A 23,162-nucleotide genomic window follows, 5' to 3' on the forward strand; every position below is an offset into this window, starting at 1 on the left:
ATGGGTAGTGCTGTGTCTGGGAGGAAGGTAAGCTGATTAGCTTGCTTTTATTCCTTTTAGCAATAGGACTGTGCTTCTATGAATTCCACGTACATTTCTAGATCTTACTTTAGGTCTAGTTTACTGTTATGTACTGAAGTTTATTGAAAACTGTAGCAAAGTAGGATTGCAAAGAAAGGTAAAGCAGCTAAATCAATGTGCACTTGTAGCATCCTAGCTTCCCTGTTGTCTCCCTGTTGAAGGCCCCCCGATCCTGGAGGATCATCCCGCTTTGTGGATCTGGGGTTCTTGGGTGCTTCCAGATGGCACAGTCTTTGCTACCCATGTCCCAGTGCTGCAGTCAAGTAGCCTCTGACTTGGAGCATCAGACTGTACATTGATTTAAAATGCTGCCAGTGTCTTACAGAGGCACCCAAGCCACTGGTCTATAAATGTGTATATAATTCACACATATGTGTATGTTAACAATTTTTAGATGAATTTGACCTCTATAGCGTTTCGTATCTTGCTTTTTACCTAACAGATCCTATCATTAATATTCTTTAAAAACATTTAATAGCTACATAATTTATTTAGCTATTTTCCTCTTGAATGTTTAGATGGTTTCCAATTTTTGGTTCAGAAATAATATTGTGGTGAACATTTCTGTACTGGAATTGGTTTGTTGGGTTAAATGAGGCAAAGGCGTAAATAGGATTGAATGGCACAGATAAGACCCACATTTGAGTCTTACAGCACTAATATATCCTACTTACATGTGGTATTGTCTGCTGCCTTCTTTCAGTGTCAGTTTCTGGAGAGACCAGGAGCACTGCACCAAATGTTGGTACTAACGGCAAAATAGAAAACACTTTAGTTCCTCTTTCTGTATCTTATCTGAAAAAGAATGTGTTGAAAGTTGTGAGGCAGACAGAAACAGACATTTAGAATTTGTGCAGGCAGGCATGTCTTGACTGGGGTTTTGATTTTAGATGTGAACTCAAGAGGGTGAGTGCAAGCTCTTTGGTAGAATGTGTGCAGGAGGCGGCCCTTGCTATGGTTTGCTCCACAGAGTGTGAGCTTGAAGACTGAGACTGGCCCTTACTCAACTCTAGCCCCTTACTCAGCACTGCCTGACACCTGCTAGGCCCCTTGAAATCATTCGATGACATACTTGCGAAATTAGATGAGAAAACAGGCCCTGCACTGGCTCATGTAGTCAGCATACAGTCTAATACTACTAACATCTGGGACCTAGCACTGCAGGCAGTGGGGGAGAACCAAGATGTAGTGTGTGAGCTTTATCTGAATATCCACATTCCTACATGAGGCTAAAGCCCACATTAATTGTGTGAGATATCACCTCTTCATTCAAATCCCAGGTTCTGATCAAAGCAGCTGCTGCCCGTGAAGGTGAAGGGGATGGAGAAGGTTACTGCAGGCACAGCTGCCAGTGTTCTGGTTCTCTCTTTACCTCTCTGGCTGACTTTGCATTTTGTCTTTTGCCTTTTGCCCTCTCTCAGTCCTATCTGGTGGTGCAACAGTTTGCCTCCTTTTCAGCAGTAAGCTGAAAACGGTGTGGGAACTTCCCAGCAGAAATTCAAGAGGTTAAAAGTATCTTGTGAGGGCCAGACGTCTTCCAAGGGAGCTGAAAAGGGGGCTGTCCTGAGGTTTGAGGTCAGTCTGTAGCTAGATTCTGTTCACCTGTCGTTTTACTTACTTGACATTTACTTACTTGAGGGGAAGTTGCTAGGATAGATTGTGGAAATGGAGCTGGGGCCATTTCCGACTCCCCTCTCAAGAGCCCTGTGTGGTGGTGACCTGCTGTCTAGGCTGCTGAAGTGACTCCAGGGAGCCTGATTTTGGACCCATAAGCAGCAGCTTTTACCCACCTCTCTTCCAGCTCCCTCTTATGGAGTCCCAGACCCCTCTGCCACTATTGATGAGGTTTCAGATTTAAAAGCCCCTGCTCCTTAGGAAGCCTTTCTCTGCCTAACACACTAATATTTCTGCTCTGAAACCCTATGGATCTTTCTCTCAAAACCCCAAAACTCCCTCATTTCTCTGCTGGGAAACCTGGAGATGCCGTGTTCTGGGAATCCTTTACTTCCTGCATGCCCTTCTAATAGGGCCCTTTGTGCTTCTCTCCCAGGCTACCCTTCGGAATGTAGATTGGACAGCACTCCCGGGACCCTTCCAAAGGAGGCAGTGCCTTGCAGTGGGTTAGAGCTCTGGTGGGCCCTGTGTCAGACAGTTCTGGGTTGGATTCTCACTCTAGGCCTGACCTCTAGACTCAGAGTCCCTCACATGCCATTTTGCAGCCTCCAGGGAGAGACCAAACACATTTCCTGATCCCCTGGGAGTGAGGAAGGGTCCGGGATCTCCAGGGCTAACTTGAACGTCCCTGGGCTTTGCTGAGTCTAAGGATGTCCTGGCCCACGTTGCACCTACCTGCTCTTCTAGGAAGACAGACCTGGGGAGAAATGGAGGGGAAGGAGGAGTGTGGGATGAGGTCAAGGCTGGATGACTTTGGTCTGAGCTTTGTGTTTGTATTAGCCTCCTACCTTATAAAATGGGCAACTGGTTAGCTTCCGGGTTTGTCAGGAAGAAAAAATGGATTTATGTTTGTGAAAGGACTTTGTGTACGGGGAGGAGTTTCCAGCACATCACTGACGACAGAAGAGCCAGCTTGAACCTTGGGCCCACCAAGGAGTGAGAGACCGAAGGAGCTGCTAGAAGCTGCCCACAGTCCTGGGACTGCCTGCCCAGCTCCCCCGGGGCTCGCTGGAACCATGCAGCTTGTCAGAGCTGGGTTTATACCCTGTCATCTAGGCTTGTACAACCTGCTAGGGAACAGATGGGGCTTCCTTGGAGCCTCCCAACCCCATTCCCTCTTCCCATCCTCATCCTTTCCCTGAAGCAAGGCTAAAGGGTCCTTCCCATCATGCCCTGGGCTGTTCCCAAGAACTTTGTCTAAAGGCAGTGAGACCCAGGACCCCAGGGAGGGTTGCTTTTAGGCTCCTCAGCGTGCCTGAGCTAAGGGAGCCTGCAGCTCTGCCGGGGGTGAGGGTTGGGAGGCGTGCAAGGACGGAGGCAGGGCTTGGGAGCCGAGGTTCACCCTCAGGTGTCCACTTTCTGCCATTACCACAGCATCGCACTGAAAGCCAAACACCTGGGCTCCTTTCACTCCAGCTCTCTGCTGTGAGCTGGGGGTGCCAGTAGGTCAAGGCAGACACTGTCTCTGTCCCCATGGTGCCCTCTGTCAGGCAGAGAAGAAAAGGAATTTAGCAGTCACAGTGAAGTGCGATGAATGTTATACGCCAGAAACCAGATTGCGCCTTTTTTAAAAAAAAGTTTGACCATGCTGCTTGGCTTGTGGGATCTTAGTTCCCTGACCAGGGATTGAACCCCGGCCCATGGCAGTGAAATCACAGAGTCCCAACTACTGGACTGCCGGGGAATTCCCTCACCTTTGTTTCTTCATGGTCAAGGTAATTTTTTTTTTGCGGTACGTGGGCCTTTCACCGCCGCGGTGTCTCCCGCCACGGAGCACAGGCTCCGGACGCGCAGGCCCAGCGGCCATGGCCCACGGGCCCAGCCGCTCCGCGGCACGCGGGATCCTCCCGGACCGCGGCACGAACCCGCGCCGCCCCCCCACCAGCAGGCGAACCCTCAACCACTGCGCCACCAGGGAAGCCCTCCAGGTGCTTCTTTATTCACCTTTCAGAGGTAACCATTTTCTGATTTCTTTCACCGTAGATTAGCTCTGCCTGTTCTACAACTTCATATAGGTGGAGTAGAAAGTATGTATTCTCTTGTGTCTGACTTCTTTTGATTAGCACAATGTTTTTGCTTTTGGTTTTTGTTTTTAAATTCACCCATATTGTTGCATTGTCAGCAGTTTATTACTTTTTATTGCTGAGTAGTGGTCATTGGACTAATAGCCCATAATTTATTTATTCATTCTTCTATTGGTGGACATTTGTATTTTTTCTAGATATAGTCATACACATATATCTGGATTTAATATATATTATCATATTAAATATATTTTAGTAATTTAATAATGTTAAATAATTAATATATAATATTAAACTTTTAATTTTGAGATAATTATAGATTAATATGCAATTATAAGAAATAATATAAAGATCCTGTGTATCTTTTACCCAATTTCCCTTGATAACATTTTATAAAACTAGTACAAGAATAATACACTATCACAGCCAAGGTACTATCTTGATACAGTCAAGATACAGAGCATTTCCATCACCACAAGGGTCTCACTTGTTGCCCTTTTGTGGCCACTCCCACTTCCCTCCCACCCTCGAACTCTCTTTCATCCCTGGCAACCATTAAGCTCTTCTCCATTTCTGTTATTTTGTCATTTCAAGAATGTTGTATAAATAGAATCATATAGTATATAATGTTTTGGGATTGGCTGTTGCATTCAGCATGATCATCTGGAAATTCATCTAGGTCATTGCGAGTAGCAATAGTTCCTTCCTTTTTATTGCCCAGTAGTATTCCATGGTGTGGGTGTACCCCATATTTTTTAACCATTCACCTGTTCAAGGACGTCTGGGTCGTTTCCAGTTTTTGACTATTATGAATAAAGCTGCTTATAAACATTTATATACAGATTTTTGTGTAAGTATAAGTTTTCATTTCTCTGGGATAAATGCCCAGGACTGTAGTTGCTGGGTTATATGGTAGTTGCATATTTAGTTTTTTAAGAAAGTGCTAAAGAGTTTTCCCGAGTGATTGTCTCATTTTGCATTCCTACCAGCAACAAACGAATGATCCAGTTTCTCTGCATTCCAACCAACATTTGGTGTTGTCACTATTTTTTTACTTAGGCATTCTGATAGGTGTGTAGTGATGCCGTATTATGGTTTTAATTTGTATTTCCTTAATAGATAATGATATAGAACATCTTTTCATGTGCTTGTCATCTGTATATTCTTTTTGGTGAAATGTCTCTTTATGTAACTGGAATGTTTGCTTTTGGCTTTAAAAATTTTTTTTTATTGTGGTAAAATATAACTTTAAAATTTATCATTTAACTATTTTTAAGTATATAATTCAGTGGCATTAATTACATTCATACCATTGTGCAACCATCACCACTAACCGTTTCCAAAACTTTTTCATCACCCCAACAGAAACTCTGCAATCATTAAGCAATAGAAACCCCCCTAAACCTTGGTAACCTCTAATCTACTTTCTGTCTCCACGAATTTGCCTATTCTAGATATTTTACATAAATGGAATCATATACTATTTATTCTTTAGTATCTGGCTTATTTCACTTAGTATAATGTTTTCATGTTGTAGCTTGTATTAGAACTTCATTCCGTTTAATGGATGAGTAATATTCCATTATGTGTATATACTACATTTTGTTTATCTGTTCATTTGTTAATGGTCACTTAGGTTGTTTCTACCTTTTTTTTTTTTTAAATGTTGAGCCTTCTTTTTAATTAATTTATTTTTATTTTTGGCTGTGTTGGGTCTTCGTTTCTGTGCGAGGGCTTTCTCTAGTTGTGGCAAGCAGGAGCCACTCTTCATCGCGGTGCGCGGGCCTCTCACTGTCGCGGCCTCTCTTGTTGCGGAGCACAGGCTCCAGACGCGCAGGCTCAGTAGTTGTGGCTCACGGGCCCAGTTGCTCCGCGGCACGTGGGATCCTCCCAGACCAGGGCTCGAAACCGTGTCCCCTGCATTAGCAGGCAGATTCTCAACCACTGCGCCACCCGGGAAGCCCCGTTTCTACCTTTTGACTATTGTGTATTGCTGCAATTAACACTGGCATACAAATATCTGAGTCCTTGTTTTCAGTTCTTGTGGGTTTATACCTAGGACTGAAATTGCTGTGTCATATCATAATGCTATGTTTAGCTTTTTGAGGAACTATCACACTACCACGGCAGCTGCAACGTTTTTACATTCCTGCTAACAATGTAGGAGGGTTTTAAATCCACATGTTTGCTAACACTTGTTATTTTCATTCATTCATTTATTTATATGTATCCTAATAGGTATAAAGTGGTATCTTATTGTAGTTTCCATTTGCATTTCCCCAATGACTAAAAATGTTGAATATATTTTCATATGTTTATTGGCTATTTGTATATCTCTTTGTCCTTTTTTTGATTGGATTGTTTGTCTTTTTGTTGTTAAGTTTTAGGAGTTCTTTGTGTATTTTGGATCTTAATCCCTTATCAGATATATGATTTGCAAATATTTTCTCCCATTTTATGTTCTTTGATGCATAAAAGATTTTAATTTTGATAAGGTTCAATTTATTTATCTGTTTTTTCTTTTCTTGCTTATGCTTTTGACTTTGTGAGTAAGGATTCATTGCCATATCCAAGGTCATGAAACATTGTTTTCTTGTAAGAGTTAATGGTTTTAGCTCTTACATTTAAGTCTTGATCCATTTGGAGTTAGTTTTTGTTTTGTTTTGTTTTGTTGTTTTTGGCCACACGGCCTGTGGTTCTTAGTTCCCCAACCAGGGATGGAACCCGGGCCCCTGTCAGTGGAAGTGCAGAGTCCTAACCACTGGACCACCAGGGAATTCCCCATTTAAAGTTAGTTTTAACATCTTGTGAGGTAAGGTTACAACTTCATTCTTTACTGCATGTGGAAATCCAGTTGTCTTAGGACCATTTGTTTTCTTTTTCCAGAACCATTTGTTGAAAACACTGTTCTTTCTCCACTGAATAGGCTTAGCATCCTTGTCAAGAATAGTATCTATAGATATATGGGTTTTTTTCTGGAGTCTCTGTTTTATTCCATTGGTCTATATGTCTATCCTTATGCTAGTACTACACTGTTTTGATTTCTGTAGCTTTGTAATAAGTTTTGAAATCAGAAAGTACAAGTCCTCTGAATTTTTTTTGGTGGTTTTGGGCCCCTTGCAGTTCCATATGAATTTGAGCATCAGCTTTTCTATTTCTTCAAAAATTCTGTTGGAATTTTGATAGGGGTTGAATTGAATCTGTAGATCTCTTTGAGTAGTATAGACATTTTAATAATATTAAGTCTGCCTACCTATGAACATAGAGTGTCTTTCCATTTATTTAGGTCTTTTAAAAATTTGTCAGCAATGTTTAAAGTTTTCAGCATATAAGACTTTTACCTCATTAGTTAAATTCATTACTAGGCATTTTATTCTGTTAGATGCTATTGTGAATGAATTTGCTTTCTTAATTTCACTTTTGGATTGTTCACTGCTGGCGTATAGAAACAAATAGATTTTTGTGTTTTGATCTTGTACCCTGCAACTTTCCTGAACTTGCTTATTAGTTTTAGCAGCTTTCTGCGGATTCTTCAGGATTTTCAATATATAGGATAATGTCATCTGCAAATATAGTTTTACTTCTTCCTTTCCAATTTGGATGATTTTTATTTCTTTTTCTTGTTTAATTGCTCTGGCTAAAACTTCCAGTACAATGTTGAATAGCAATGGTGAAAGTGGGTATTCTAGTTTTATTCCTCATCAGTCTTTTACCACTGAGTATGATTTTAGCTGTGTATTTTTTGTAAGTGCTCTTTATCATGTCAAGTAAGTTCCCTCTTATTCCTAGTTTTCTGGGTGTTTTTTTTAAATGAAGAAAAATTCTTTCATTTTGTCAAATACCTTTTCTGCATCAATTAAGATGATCTTTCCCCCCTTTTTCTATTAATGTGATATGTTACAGTGATTGGTTTTCTTACGTTGAACTACCCTTGAATTGGTTCCACTCAGTCATGAAGTATAATCCTTTTACTATGCTGTTGGATTTGGTTTGCTAGTATTTTTTCGGTACGCAGGCCTGTCACTGTTGTGGCCTCTCCCGTTGTGGAGCACAGCCTCCGGATGCGCAGGCTCAGTGGCCATGGCTCACAGGCCCAGCTGCTCCGTGGCATGTGGGATCTTCCCAGACCCGGCCATGAACCTGTGTCCCCTGCATCGGCAGGCGGACTCTCAACCACTGCGCCACCAGGGAAGCCCTGCTAGTATTTTAAAATCTATATTCATAGGGATATTGGTCTATATTTTTTTTCTTCTGAGGTTTTTATCTGGCTTTAGTATCATGGTAAGGCTGGCCTCATAGAATGAGAGGAAGTGTTCCCTCCTCTTCTATTTTTTGGAAGAGTTTGAGAAGGGTTGGTGTTAATTCTTGTTTAAATGTGTGGTAGAATTCACCAGTGAAGCCATCTGGTCCTGACCTTTTCTTTCAGAAGGTTTTGTTTGCTGATTCAATCTCATTACTTGTTATAGGTCTGTAGAAATTTTCTATTTTATCTCGAATCATTTAGGTAATTTGTGTGTTCCTAGAAATTTGTCGGTTTCATCTAGGTTATCCAATTTGTTGGCATACAATTGTTCATGGTATTCTTTTATAATCCTTTTTATCTCTGTAAGGTCAGTAGTGATATCTCCACTTTAATTTCTGATTTTAATTATGTGTATTTTCTGTCTTTTTCCCTTGTCAGTCTAGCTAAAAGTTTGTCAATTTTGTGATCTTTTCTAAAAACTAACTTTTGGTTTCATTGATTCTATTATTTTTCTATTCTCTATTTTATTTATCTCTTTTCTAATCTTTATTTTCTTTATTCTGCTAGCTTTGGGCTACTTTGCTTTTCTTTATTCTAGTTCCTCAAGGAATAAAGTTATTGATTTTAGATTCTTTCCCTGTTTTTATTATTATAGGCATTTACATTTGTAACTTTCTGAGCACTGCTTTCTCTGCATCTCATAAGTTTTGATATGTTGTCATTTCCATTCATCCTTGTTTTCTTATTTGATCATTGATTAAGAGTATGTTGAATTTTCTGGTATCTCTTCTGAATTATTTATTTTTAGCTTAATCCCATGGTCGTTGGAAAATATACTTTTAAAGATTTCAGTGTTAAAATATTTATTGAGACTTGTTTTGTGGCCTAATATTTGGTCTATGCCGGAGAATGTTCAATGTGGATTTGAGAGGAAAGTATATGCTGTTGTTGGGTAGTGTTCTGTGTATGTCTGTTATGTCTAGTTGATTTACAGTGCTGTTCATGTGTTCTGTTTTCTTGTTGATCTTCTGTCTGATTGCCTACCCATTATCAAAAGTGGTGTATTGAAGTCTCTAGCTATTATTATAGAACTGTCTAGTTCTTCCTTCAGTTCTGTTTATGTTTGCTTTATATATTTTGAGGCTCTGTTGTTCGTTTATATATGTCTATAATTGTTATATCTTCTTGATGGCCTTTTTCTCAATATATAATGACTTTTTTTTTTTGGTCTCTTTCAAAAATTTTTGGTTTAAAGTCTATTTTGTCTGATTTACTATAGACATCCCAACTCTCTTTTGGTTATACTTTGTATGGAATTTCTTTTTATGTCTTTTCACTTTCAACACATTGGTATCTTTTGATCTAATGTGAATCTCAGGACTTCCCTGGTGATCCAGTGGTTAAGACTCCATGTTCCCAATGCAGGCGGCCAGGGTTTGATCCCTGGTCAGGGGACTAGATCTCTCATGCCACAACTAAGAGCCCACATGCCGCAACTAAAACAATCGCACATGCTGCAACTAAAGATTCCCCCATGCTGTGACAAAAGATCCCACATACCGCAACTAAGACCCAGCACAGCCAAATAAATAAATAAATATTTAAAAAAGTGAATCTCTTGTGTATATAGCATGTAGTTGGATCATGCTTTTAAATCCATTCTACCAATCTCTGCCTTTTCACTTGAAGATGTTAATCCATTACATTTAAAATAATTACTGATAAGGAAGGACTTACTTCTCTGCCATTTGACTATTTGTTTTCTGTATGTAATTTTAGCTATGATATGTCTTGGTGTAGGTCTATTTGGGTTAATCTTGTTTGAGATCCTTTGTTCTTCCTGTACCTGGATATCTATTTCCTTTTTCAGGTTTGGGAAGGTTTCAGCCATAATTTCATCAAATACATTTTTGACCCCTTTTTTTCTTTCTGGGACCCCTATAATGAGAATGTTGGTACACTTGATGTTGTCCCAGAGGTCCCTTAAACTGTTCTCATTTTAAAAAATTTGTTTCCCTTTTTGCTGTTCTGATAGGGTGATTTCCATTATTCTATCTTCCAGATCATTTATGCATTCTTCTGTATCACCTAGTCTACTGTTAATTCCTTTTAGTGTGTTTTTCATTTCCATTATTGTATTTTTTTGGTTCTGATTGTCTTTTTAAAAATTTTTTTTAGTTCCTCGTTAAAATTCTCACTGTGTTTATCTCTTATCTTTCCTAATTCAGTTAGCACTCTTATTACTAATTCTTTGAACTACTTATCTAGTAAATTATTTATCTTTGTTTCATTATTTGTTTTTTCAGGGTTCTTTTTTCATGTTCTTTTATTTGAAACAAATTCCTCTGTCTTGTCATTTTGCTTAACTTTCTATCTATTAAATTAGGTGAAACAGTTACCTATCCTGGTCTTGAAGGGTGTCATTGTGTGGGAATATCCCTATACAGTCTGTGTGTGCCCAGTGGCTTTGCTGGGAGAGTGGGTCTGACATGAGTATGAGTCATGTTTTCCCCTAGGGTGTGCTGGCAGCTATCACTGAGGTGGGGCTGGAGATGGAGGGGCTAGAGCCATCCAGGTGTGAGGCAGGGCTTCTCCTCTGCTCACTGACCATCACCACCCTATTGGGGGTGGGGTCGGGTCCCAAGTTTCTGGAGTGGAAGCCCTGAGGCTCAGGTCCATACTGTCTTGGTCCCCTCTAAATGGGTGCTTCCCCACCTCCCAGCACTGGTAGCTTTGCCCCAGAGAGGAGCAGTGCTGGAGCAAGAGGGGCTGGAGTGGGTATTTGGCATGGGTTGGGGTGCAGGCTGGGGTGGTCCCATCGTCAGTCAGAGCTCCAGGCCACTCCTGATTGGCTGCCTCCATGAACACCAGCAATGGCTGCCCTCACCCCGTTCAGATGCTCTGTTGGGTCTGAGCTGGCTCTGTCCTCCACAGCTGCTCACTCTCTTTTTGGCTGTGGTAGCCTTCACCTTAGTGTGGAGCTGTGCCTTGGAGCAAGTGGGCTGGAATAGGTGCTTAGCTTGGGCTGGGGTGCACACTTAGGTGATTGCAGAACATCGGCCAGAGTCCAGGGCAGTTTCTTCTGCCTTGTTTCGAGGGTAAGCAAGTGTGTGCACTTTTCATGAGTGGAGTCTAGATTTCCTACAGCCCCCCTGTCATTCCCACTGGTTTTCAAATCAGCTAGGGGGACTCGTCCTCCCAGTGTTGAACCCCAGAACTGAGGTGCCCAATATGGAGTTGGAACTGCTTACTCCCCAGGGAGGATCTCTGAGCCTATGTAACCTCCTTTCGCTTCTGTGTCCCCTCCCAGGGGTGCAGGTCTTGGACTGCTGGCTTCTCTTCCCTTCCTATCTGATTCCGTGTAGATCTTTCTTACAGTCTTGGTTGTATAAGAGTCTTTCTGCCAGTCTCCAGTTTGTTTTTCAGTGAGAATTGCTCCATTTGTAGACTTTTTTTTTTTTTGGTGAAGGGAAGTACAGCATTTGTTGATTGCAGGGCCCGGCGAGAATTATGGGCAGCTATGCTCAAAAGGTCTGAACTGTGGATATATTTTTGATGTGTTCATGTGGGAAGCTGAGCTCCACATCCTCCTACTTTGCCATCTTGATCTCCTCCCATTTTCTGTATGTCTTATACTTTTTTTGGGGGTCCCTCATTCCTCTGTTACTGCCTTATTTTGTGTTTAGTTAATTTTTTATAGTGAACCACTTTGATTCTGTTCCCGTTTCCTTTTGTATATATTCTATAGATATTTTCTTTGTGATTACTATGGGTTTTACATTTAACATTCTAAATTTATAACAATCCATTTTAAAACTCTGCTCTTAAACATTTCCATCCTCCTCCCTTTAAGTTGTTGTTGTCACACACATCTTTTTTCATTGTGTGCCTAGTAACAGATTTATAATTATTTTTTAGGTATTGATCTTTTAAATCCTATAGGAAATAAAAAGTGGAGTTATAAGCCAAAAATATAATACTTGTTTTTATATTTGCCCATGTCTTTATCTTATCAGAGATCTTTATTTCTTCATGTGGCTTTGTGTTACTGTCTAGTGTCCTTTCATTTCAATCTGAGGGACTCCCTTCGACATTTTTGTAGGGCAGGTTGGATAGTACTGAACTCCCTCAGCTTTTAACAAGTCTGGGAATGTCTTAATTTATCTCTCATTTTTGAGGGACAGTTTTGCTGGACTTAGAATTATTGGTTGACAGTTTTTTCTTTCAGCCCTTTAAACATGTCATCCCACTGTCATCTGGCTTCCTTGGTCTCTGATGAGAAATTGATTGTTACTCTTATTGAGGGTCTCTTATACGAGATGAGTTGCTTCTCTCTTACTGCTTTCAAGATTCTCTCTGTTTTTCGACAGTTTGACTATAGTGTGTCTCATTGTGGATCACTTTGAGTTTATCCTGCTTGGAGTTGAGCTTCTTGGATATTTGGATTTGTAGATTTATGTTTCCCGTCACATTTGGGAAGTTTTTGGCTATCACTTTTCTTCAAATATTCCTTCTGCCATTTTCTCTCTCCTTCTGGGATTCCCACAATCCGTACGTTGGTCTGCTTGATGCTGTACCACAGGTCTCTTAGACTGTGGTCATTTCACTTTTCTCTTTCTGCTCTTTAGACTTGATAATTTCAGTGGTCCTATCTTCAAGTTTGCTGATTTTATTTCTGCCTGTCCAAATATGCTGTTGAACCTCTCTAGTGAATTTCAGTTATTGTCCCTTTCAGCTCAATAATTTCTGGATATCTCAGCTGAGTGTCAGGAGTGTTAATGTGGTGTTATCCTGTGTTAATGAGATTTCTTCACTCAGGCAGGGTGGTAACATCAGTTTCCCTCAGCACTCTTTCTCTCAACCCAACAGCAGCTACTATCTGGCAAGCCTTAGGTGGTCTCTTTCTACACATGTATAGCCTAGCCATCAGCCACAGATTTGCAAGGAACCCCTACACTGACCTCTTGGGCTCCTTACCTGCACATCTCGCGTTTTTTTAATGACCTACCTCTCAGATTATAGCTGCTTTAGCTGGTCTGAACTCCGATCTCTGCCTCTTCAGCTCAGTAGGTAGTCCTGTCACGCTCTATTTGGACTCCAGCTCTTTGAAACATGATTGGGAAATAAATGAATGAACAAAAACCAAACAAATAAATATTCCAGTTTTATAGTTGTTTATGGTGGGAGGACTAGACTGTACTAGCTACTCCATCATAGAGGCAGCAGTTTCCCTCTTCCTGGATGAAATGGATTATGTGTTGGCAAAGATGTCAGGCAGCTACTAGCTACTCTCTCTGATGCCCTGTGTTTGTCAGGTCTCTCTGAGCAATAGGACCATCACTTGTTAGGCTCTGCAAGTGAATAGATATGATGTTTTGTGTCCCCCCCCCATCCTTAGTGTACTTCAAGTGAAGGGACTTCTACTACATGAGCGTCGATGGCAAGATTCTCTTGGACCCTGGAAGTCGTTCACCTTCTTGTTGCCAACAAATAAAGAGTGTGTTCATTTTCCATTAAAAACTCGGTCAGCCTGCATTAGCCTGCTCTTTCGCAGCAAGGAGGTTAATGTTGCTCTGTTGCCTGGTGGAGGGTGGACGGGAGCACAACACCTTCAAAGTCTATTTGGCTTCTTTGCTGCTGTAAGTCATTAGCATGTGGACCAGACTCTAGGCCTTGGGCCTGCAGGCTGAAAGCCATGTGGTAAACCACGTTCCAGCAGAGGAGGACACACAAGGGATGTCTTTCAGAGCATGAGGAAGGAGGCACTGCCAAGTCAAACACAAAAACACAGGAGTTACTCTGAGACATGCTATGCCTATAAAGGAATATAAAGTTTGGCGTCTCACCCTGCTCCAGGAGCCCACAGGCAGCTCATTCATTCAATAGACATTTGATGACTGCCTGTACTGAGCCAGGCCCTGGGTTGCGTTCCAGGGATACAGGGTAAGGGGAAGATTCATCAAGGATATGATGCTTGAGTTGGCTCCTGGGGTCAAATCTTGGTTCCAAAGAAAACTGAGGGAAAAAATTGCAATCAACTCATCTTTCCATATTTCTATTTGAATAGAAGAACATACAAACTGAATTTATTTTCTAGAAAGGGGCCCAGAGATTTCATTTTGGAGGCTGGGACACTGCTTTGAGGGGGACCTCTGGCCTTCTCTAACTCACCCACACACTCTTAGAATAGGCCCTCTCTAGAGCCCCTACTTAGTTGTGTTTCCATAGCTGAAGGCATGAACGAGCTCTGGCCTTTCTGGAGGGTTGAGGACTCTTTCTGATCTCACTCCTCTTCCTCTCTTCTCCAAGAAATAGCTGTCTGAGCTTTGGGTGGCCCACTCCACAGGTAGGATTAGGTGTGGAACTTTGGACTCCATCCCTGGGTTACTCCTGGGACTGGACCCTCTCTTCTTGACCTCCTGGCGCCCTCAGTCTGTAGGTGGGTTTCTGGTAGGTAGAAAAGGGGAATTTCTATTTTAGGTGCCATGAGCCTCACTCTGGAGCAAGGAGACTGCTGGCCAGGGTGAAAATTTGTGGGTCTGTGTGTTCTTTGAATAAGTGAAACTACCACCCTCAAAAAAAGTCTTGGCATTTTCTCTGTAAATTCGGTTTCTGTTGTAGGGAGGTTTCTGCAGGATCTAATGGTACCAAGACTCCAGAGACTTCCTAGGTTTCCAAAGATGATTTCTGGGCTTCCTTTTTGTTAGTTTTACAAATACATCTCTGCCTTCTTTCCTCAGTCACGTTCTTGTGGGCCCTCTGGCTTAAGGGGTCTGGAGCCATAGAATAAGGGAAGGTAGGCAGGGGTTTTTTGCCTGCTGGGTGTAGTTTTGAGGTTCTCTTGGCCACACTGGTGGATGAAGCTTCCAGTTTGGGGTCAGACGCTGCCCAGGGCCGTATGCCTGGACAATGCCCTTACCGTTCCTTGTCCTGGTTTCCCCATCTTCTCTCTCTGCCCCTCCCACCAGGTTGCACAGCCCTTTTTCCCTTTTGCCCACTGTCATGGGCATGATGGTACTGCTCACATACACCGTGCCCCTCCATGGAAAGGCTTAGATTTTTGAGGAAACACAGATTTTTTGTGTGTGTGAGGGAGGAAAAGTCTATGATATTGTGGTTAGAATTAATTGTGATGGAAATTTATTGATTTAAAAATAAAACAATTAGGTCTGGAAAAGATAGCTTAGATGAGGTTCTCTAGGTGGAAATCTGTGGACTATGTGGTATGCTCTGTTTGTGGTTGGAGTGGGGTTGACTTAGGAGGCTGGAGCCTGCCCTTCTGTGCAGAGGGAAGCTAGTCAGCACCACCACTAGGGGGCGACAGAAACCACAGCTGCCACATTCCTGGGTGATGGATCTAACACCGGCTTGTTCTCCTCTCTCTGGAGAGTAGGTATGAATGCAAGACAAGAAAGGGGACACTGTTCTACAACCTGCTGTATTGTACAAAGCAAGTAAGCTGTTTGGGAACACTAACCAAGGTCACCAGGGTGCAATGGGACCAAGGCTTAGAAACGGTGCTCTGGACTCTCCAGGAATGTACCCGAAGGGGAGGATGGTCGGGGGCAGGGAGACAAGGGGGAGTTCACAATTTTGACTCAGGCAAAACAAAAACAAAAACAACAAATAGATAAATAAATGAATAGGGAAAATGTATGGAGCTGAGAGTAGTATTGGCCAAATGGATCCAAAGCTTTCCGATAGACCAGACTTCGAGAACCGGGTTTTCATGGTGCATGAACTGCTCTGAGCCTTAATGGGTTTGATTCCTCCCTTCTCGCTCTCCCTGCACAGTGAGAGGCGGCTTTTCTATAATTGGCCCTTGAAACATTACTACAATCACTTTGTGGCCTCCTTCAGCTTATTTTTAATTACAAGCTCTATGGCGTTGTTAAATTATTAACTCTGACAATTACTTATCTTAGCATTTTCTTATCTTGATGGAAATGAAAATAGCAAGGTCATGTTAGCTCACTTGTGCTTTTAGTCTGCTACCGCGAAAATTGAGCTGGAGCAGCTCAGCAAATGTTTGCAGAGCGGCGAACCGAGTTTGCAGAGGGTCTGCCAGTGGAATGGTGCTGAGGGGGCTCTGCACCCACAGGTGCTTATTCTGGCTGGTTAGGGCCGGGCTGTCCCTGGAAGTGGGACGTGCTGTTGCAAGTGATGGTGTCGCAGGCGTGTGCAGCTTCTTCTGTAACCTTGAGGAAGGGTCCTGCTTGCAGGGCTCACACTTGCAGAAGCTCTCAGTCTGGTGACTGAGACAGCCAAGGCAAGGTCGGGAAGGGGAGCACGTCCCACTGCCTCTCCTGATGTGTCCCAGCTTCTGCTCTGGCTCACGGTCCCCCTTCTGCTTTTCTAGGTCCCACTCATCTGAAGCCCTTTCTGGACCCCTTCTTCCCTACCCCTCTCAGCCCACACTGACCTCCCAAGGTGCTCACTGTATGACACACTGGCAACAATGACAGCAACTAAACAGCCACAGTAACAATGACTAACATATATTGAGTGCATACTGTATACCTGGTGCCTTGCCCGCAGTGGACTCTTGGCAAATGTCTCCAAATCCTGGCCATGGCAGGCCTCATTGTCATGCTGCCTTCTGTCCAGCAGGGGGTAGTGTGACTACACCATAAAGGGGACCCTCCTTTACCTGCGTTCTCAGGAAAAGTGAAGCTTCAGAGTTTCTGTGGATCCAGAGTGCTTCTGGCTTTCACAGTGGGTCCAAAGGCTCCGACAGACAGTGAGGGTAAAAGGCTGCACAACGGTCACCCCTTGTTCCCCCCAGCCTCGGGCACTTGGGGTCCATCAGTCCCAACATCCAGTCATTCTATGTTCAATCCCTGGCTCTACTGACTTCATGGAGAGCAAAGGGCAGGCACGAACTTGGAGAAATGGCTTTGGCCTCAGTCGACAGCGCTGATTCCATGGCAGGTACTTGGCACCTTGCTTCCTTAGGGATACACAGATGGTTCCCAAATCAGACAGCCTCTTGGTAGGAACTAGAGATTGGGGGAGCGCAGATCCCCAGATGTGTTATACACATTAATGGATGGTACCGCTTTTGGGAGACCCCTTGGCCCCAGGAGGCAGTGGTTTCAGTGGGCAAATGTCTAGGCTGTCTAGAGTTTCTCAGGCAGAAGCCTGTGAGAAAGTCTCATCTTTCTCATAGCCTGGGAGCTAATTGTTCCCACAGTGAGAGGAAGAGGGGAAGAGGTGAGACTATTGGCGGGTTGTGGTCGCATCATCTCCCACCTCTCTTACTTGCGGAGGACCTCGGTGAGAAGGTGAGGTACGAGCTGGCTCCCACCGTGGGCAACTTCTGTTGACCCAGCTCTGGCTGTGGTCTCATACTTTGGAAAACAGGCAAGAGCTTCCCAGAAATGACTCCACTGACATTTCTGCCAATACTAGGGCCTGCTCAAGACTCTGAAGGCTGATTCTTTACTTTAGGAGGGATTTTTGTGTCTGGTCCCCAGCACAGATAGGCTGGGAGATCTCTGGCTAACTTCCGTGAGGAATTCAGATCCTGGGTCCCTCAGCACAACCCACATTTGAGTCTCTAGTTCCATGAACTTAAAGATCCATGTGGCTGCCCAACCTCTCGGCTTCTGAAGTGCTTTGGGTTCAGATGTTCAAAGCAGCCCTGAGTTATCTTTGTAGCTTCTCCAAATTCCTCCCCTATTCTCTAGGCCCCTGTGAAAAGAAAATGCTAATCTATCACAGACTGCTCACTCCACCCCGAACCATCCACCAACTGGCAGCCAGAGGGAAGCGATCAATCAGAAGATGTTCAACCTATAAAATGTCTGTGCGTCCAAGGCAATGCCCACATTCGAGGCCTCTTGCTCCCCACCACCAGGCCTCACCCAAATTGGCCTTTACTCTAAAAGGGCTCAAGTTCAAGGAAACTGTGTCTGTGTGTGCATGCTCACTCCAAGTCTTTTTTTTTTTTTTTTTTGCGGTACGCGGGCCTCTCACTGTTGTGGCCTCTCCCGTCGCGGAGCACAGGCTCCGGACGCGCAGGCTCAGCGGCCATGGCTCATGGGACCAGCCGCTCCGCGGCATGTGGGATATTCCCGGGCCGGGGCACAAACCCGCGTCCCCTGTATCGGCAGGCAGACTCTCAACCACTGCGCCACCAGGGAAGACCATGTTTTTTTTTTTTTTTTTTTTTTTTTTAATATTTATTTATTTATTTTTGGCTGCGTTGGGTCTTCGTTGCTGTGCACGGGCTTTCTCTAGTTGTGGCGAGTGGAGGTTACTCTTCGTTGTGGTGCGTGGGCTTCTCATTGCAGTGGCTTCTCTTGTTGCTGAGCACGGACTCTAGGGGCGTGGGCTTGAGTAGTTGTGGCATGTGGGCTCTAGAGCTCAGGCTCAGTAGTTGTGGTGCACGGGCTTAGTTGCTCTGCGGCATGTGGGATCTTCCCAGCCCAGGGCACAAACCCATGTCCCCTGCATTGGCAGGTGGATTCTTAACCACTGCACCACCAGTGAAGCCCCCCCAAGCCTGTTTTGAGAGATTTGCCTTTCACTGCCCGAGTTGCTGCTGAGGAGGATACGTTCCCTAATTCCTCACCTGGTAGATCAGTTGGGGCCATTTATGTACTCTGGTTTAAAATAATAATAATAATAATAATAATGGTAATAATAATAATAGTAATAATATGTGGCAGTTTTGAGCCCTTTACGTTAGCTAGGTTCTTCTAATGGATTACCCAATTCAATTTTCACAAGAACTTTATGATATAACTGCTATGTATAATATAATACATATGATTTTTTTTTTTTTTTTTTTTTTTTTTTGCGGTACGCGGGCCTCTCACTGTTGTGGCCTCTCCCGCTGCGGAGCACAGGCTCCGGACGCGCAGGCTCAGCGGTCATGGCTCACGGGCCCAGCCACTCCACGGCATGTGGGACCTTCCCGCACCGGGGCACGAACCCGTGTCCTCTGCATTGGCAGGCGGACTCTCAACCACTGCGCCACCAGGGAAGCCCACATATGATATTTTACACATATTTTATATACTATTTATAGTGTTCCCATCATATAAGGTAGAATCAGAGTGTGGAGGGGTTAAATTAAAGGTGATCACGGAGGATGTCGCTGAGGCAGAATCTTGGGGAAGGGGATCAGAGGAGGCTGGCTGACAAGCAGGAGACACGCTTCAGACCCCTCAACACCCCAGGTGCTTGCGCCCACCTGATCTGGAGGGACCTGGGGCTTGGGAAGTACAGCATGACCCACCCTGCACAGTCTTAGGAGCAGGGAGGAATGGCTGTATCCTTCAGCCTTGAGAAAAGTGTTCTATCACACTTTGATCTGACAGATGGAATGACTCCCTGGAATTCAGGGAGGATGGTGGGGCAAATGTCTTGCAGATGGGGAAACTGGGGCCAGAAAGTTTAGGGGCCTGCTCAAGTCAATAGTGGGCTTTTTGGGGCTTCCCTGGTGGCGCAGTTGTTAAGAATCCGCCTGCCAACCGCAACGAAGAGTAGCCCCCGCTCACCGCAACTAGAGAAAGCCCGCGTGCAGCAACGAAGGCCCAACACAGCCATAAATAAATATATATAAAAGAAAATAGTGGGCTTTTCTGGATCTATAGCACCTTCTCCAAGACCACATAGCCCCTGAGTTGGGACTCTGAATGTCTCTGTCTGAGAAAACTGTCCAGTGAGGTCAGAAGCAAGGAGGTCACTTTAAAAATTTTATTTTAAAAGGTGCCAGGTTAATTTGTATTTTCCAGATTGCTAAAACATATACATGAGAAATTAATTCAAACAGTACAAAATGGTAAATGGTGAAAACTAAGCCTCCGTCCCACTTCTGCCCCCTGTTCCTCTCCCCTGTACAATCGCTGTTCTCGTGTATCCTTCCAGAGATAATTTATGCATATGTAATCATCTATGGAAATGTGACAGGTTGTTGGAATGGGTTCTCTACCTCTCATCTGAGGTCCCAAGCCCAGCAAGTCTAGCAAGAGGGGCTTCGGTAAGATCACTTGTAGGAAAATCACTTGAATGTGGCCTCTGGAGTTGGGGGGCTGGGATAGACACCGGAAGAGTCTAAACATGAGATAGAGGGGGGGTGGATGGGAAGAGGAAAGGTGAGAAGAGGAGAGGATTGTAGAAGAGAGGACTGGGAGAGAGAGAGAGAGAGAGAGAGAGAGAGAGGGAGGGAGGGAGGGAGGGAGGAAGGGAGAGAGAGAGAGAGGCGTGTGAGGTACTTTTGGAGCCAATTATGCTTTTGCCAAAAGCGAGGCCATTGATACATAAATGTTCTTACAGACCAGCTATGGGCAAAATGGGGAGAGGGCTGGTCTAAAAACACCAGAAGGAGAAAGCATCCCTAAAGAGAGATAGACCCCTAAATTCCTGCAGATTGAGGGAGGGAGGGGACCAGTAGCCATGCAGAGGAAAATGCAACCAAAAGTTCCAATGTTGGTCTCTGAAGAATCCACAAAAGCACTCAGGAGAGGAAGGTTAAGTCTAGAGAAAACCAGCTTTCAACATCAGTTGTGACCAGAGAAAGCCAATGCCAGATGACACTGGTGACAGTCAGGTATCCTCCTCCTTCCTCCTTCCCACGTATTTAGTGTGGTAATCAAAATATGTTGTTCACGGACATTTTTGTTGGTAGCTGCTCTATCACGGTGCCCCAGAGGCGAAGTAGATGGGCAGCATCCTCCAATACTACTTGGTCTACATAGCAGGAAAAATGAGATCCCGTGGACAGAAGCCAAGTTGTGATCTCTTGTGCAGTTGCCCAGACCTAGGCCAGTTCACATACCTGAAACCACACGACTGAAGGGGGTTCTTGGCCCTCTTGAGGAAGAAATCTACAACAGTGCCACATGCTCCCAAGCTTTCCCCAAGGGAATCCATAACCATTTACTAGGGTGACTGTAGACTAAGGAAATATACAATCCTTTTGGGGGCAACTTGACACTGAATCTTAATTTTTGCTAATTCCTGGGGACTCAAAATGCCCCTGTAGTCTACCAGTCAAAGAAAAGGTTCATGACGGTCAGGTGATAAATGAGGTTTCGGACAATCTTCCTCTCACACTGGGTCCTCCCTGCTCTGTGATGGCTCCTTAGTTTCTAAATGTGTAATCGGCATCGATAAACCCAGCAGCTGGCAGAACTGTCACATTAACAACCTGACCTGTGAAGTGAGAACTAATACAGAATTTCCCTTTCCTACCAGGATGCTAGGCCAAACCCACTATTGCATCCTTGCCAGGGGTAGAGGGTAGGGAGAGGATTTCAGAGATTAGCATTAAAAAGTCTTGAAAGATGTAGAGAGAGTGATTTCTATCCCATGCCCATTTCACTCATGTATTTGACCCATGTGGAAAGTGAGGGGATCTTGGAAAATTACTATGGATTTTCATAAACCTAGATTTTTTGGTAATTCTAGTTGCAGCCACTGTTTCAGTTGTGGTATCTTTTATTTATTTATTTATTTATTTATTTATTTATTTATTTATGCCTGTGTTGGGTCTTCGTTGCTGAGCGTGGGCTTTCCCTAGCTGTGGTGAGCGGAGGCTACTCTTTGTTGCAGTGCGTGGGCTTCTCATTGCCGTGGCTTCTCTTGTTGCGGAGCACGGGTTTTAGGGCATGCAGGCTTCAGTGGTTGTGGCACGCGGGCTCTAGAGCACAGGCTCAGTAGTTGTGGAGCACGGGCTTAGTTGCTCTGCGGCATGTGGGAGCCAGACAAGGGCTCGAACCTGTGTCCCCTGCATTGGCAGGCAGATTCTTAACTACTGTGCCACCAGGGAAGCCACAGTTGTGGTATCTTTATTGGAACAACTCAACACAGCCCCTGGCACCTGGTATGATCTGACAAGTACTTTTGATTTTACCTGTCAGGTACTGTTGACAGGGCACCTCTCTAGTGTTGTCTCAGGATTATGTCATCTTTTCTGGCATTTGCCATTATATAGACAGTAGAGATCTTGATCACCTTAGCATTCCGCAGAACATCACACAGGTACACACTGATGACACACTGATGACACACTGATGACAGCTTGCTGACTGGCCCAGATAAGCAGGAAGTACGTAGTATCTTAGAAGCCTTAGAAAGACACATATAAACCAGAGGATGAGAGATTAACCCTATGAAAATTCTTCGAGGCTTCTGGAGTCCAGTGGTTTCGAGAATATGGGGATATGCCCTCCAAAGTGAAAGAAAAATTGCTGCGTCTTATATCCCTTGCCTTTCAAGAGGCACAATGCTTGGGGGGCCTTTTTGGATCTTGGAAGCAATATATACAACACTTGAGTGTGCTGCTCCGACCTATTTATTAATTTATAGACTTACAGTTTTGCAAGGAGCCCAGAGCAAGAGGAGACTCTGCAGGATGTCCGGACAGCAGCACAGACGCTCTGAGACTGAGCTTCAGGACCTAGTGAGTGCCTGTGGTAAATAAGGATGCTGTGTGGAGACTCTAGTAAGCCCCAAGAGGATAATCAGGGCAGAGACCCTTAGGGTATTGAAGAAAAACCATGCTTTTTTATGCAAAGAACTATTCTCCATTTGAGAAACAGCTCCTGGCTTCCTACCAGGCCGTGGTAGACTAATTTCCTGACATCAGTAAACAGGCCACCTGAACTACCCATTGTGCACTGGGTCTTATTTGACCACAGCCATAGGCTGGGTTTCCATAGCAGCAATCCCTCAAGTGGAAGTGGTTGCTGAAGGAACTGGAACTACAAGTAGGGTGCATGAGTAAGTAAGTAGATGCTCTTGCTGCATTGCTTCCTCTCCCTCAATCCATACCTATGGCCAAATGGGGGAGTTTCTTATAACTACTTGAGTGAGAGGGAAAAAATGGACCTAGTTTGCAGAAGGTTCTGCAGGATATGCTGGCACATTCTGGGACAGGATTGCTAGGGTAGAGACCATAGTAAGGAATATTTCTGAAAGAAAATGGTGAAGAGAAATCCTCCAAGAGGACAGAGCTTCGAGAACCACCTGTGGTTTTCCACCTTCTGTGGGCTCAGAGGTGGCCACAAGTGAGAATCTACTCTGATTAATGGGCCGTGGCTGATAGTTTGGCTGGATGGTCAAGGACTTGGAAAGAACAGGATCAGAAATGCATGGACTTTACAGACAAGCAAGAGCTAAGAGAGTTC

Source organism: Delphinus delphis, chromosome 3, assembly GCF_949987515.2.
Source record: "Delphinus delphis chromosome 3, mDelDel1.2, whole genome shotgun sequence".
In the NCBI taxonomy this organism is placed as follows: Eukaryota; Metazoa; Chordata; class Mammalia; order Artiodactyla; family Delphinidae; genus Delphinus; species Delphinus delphis.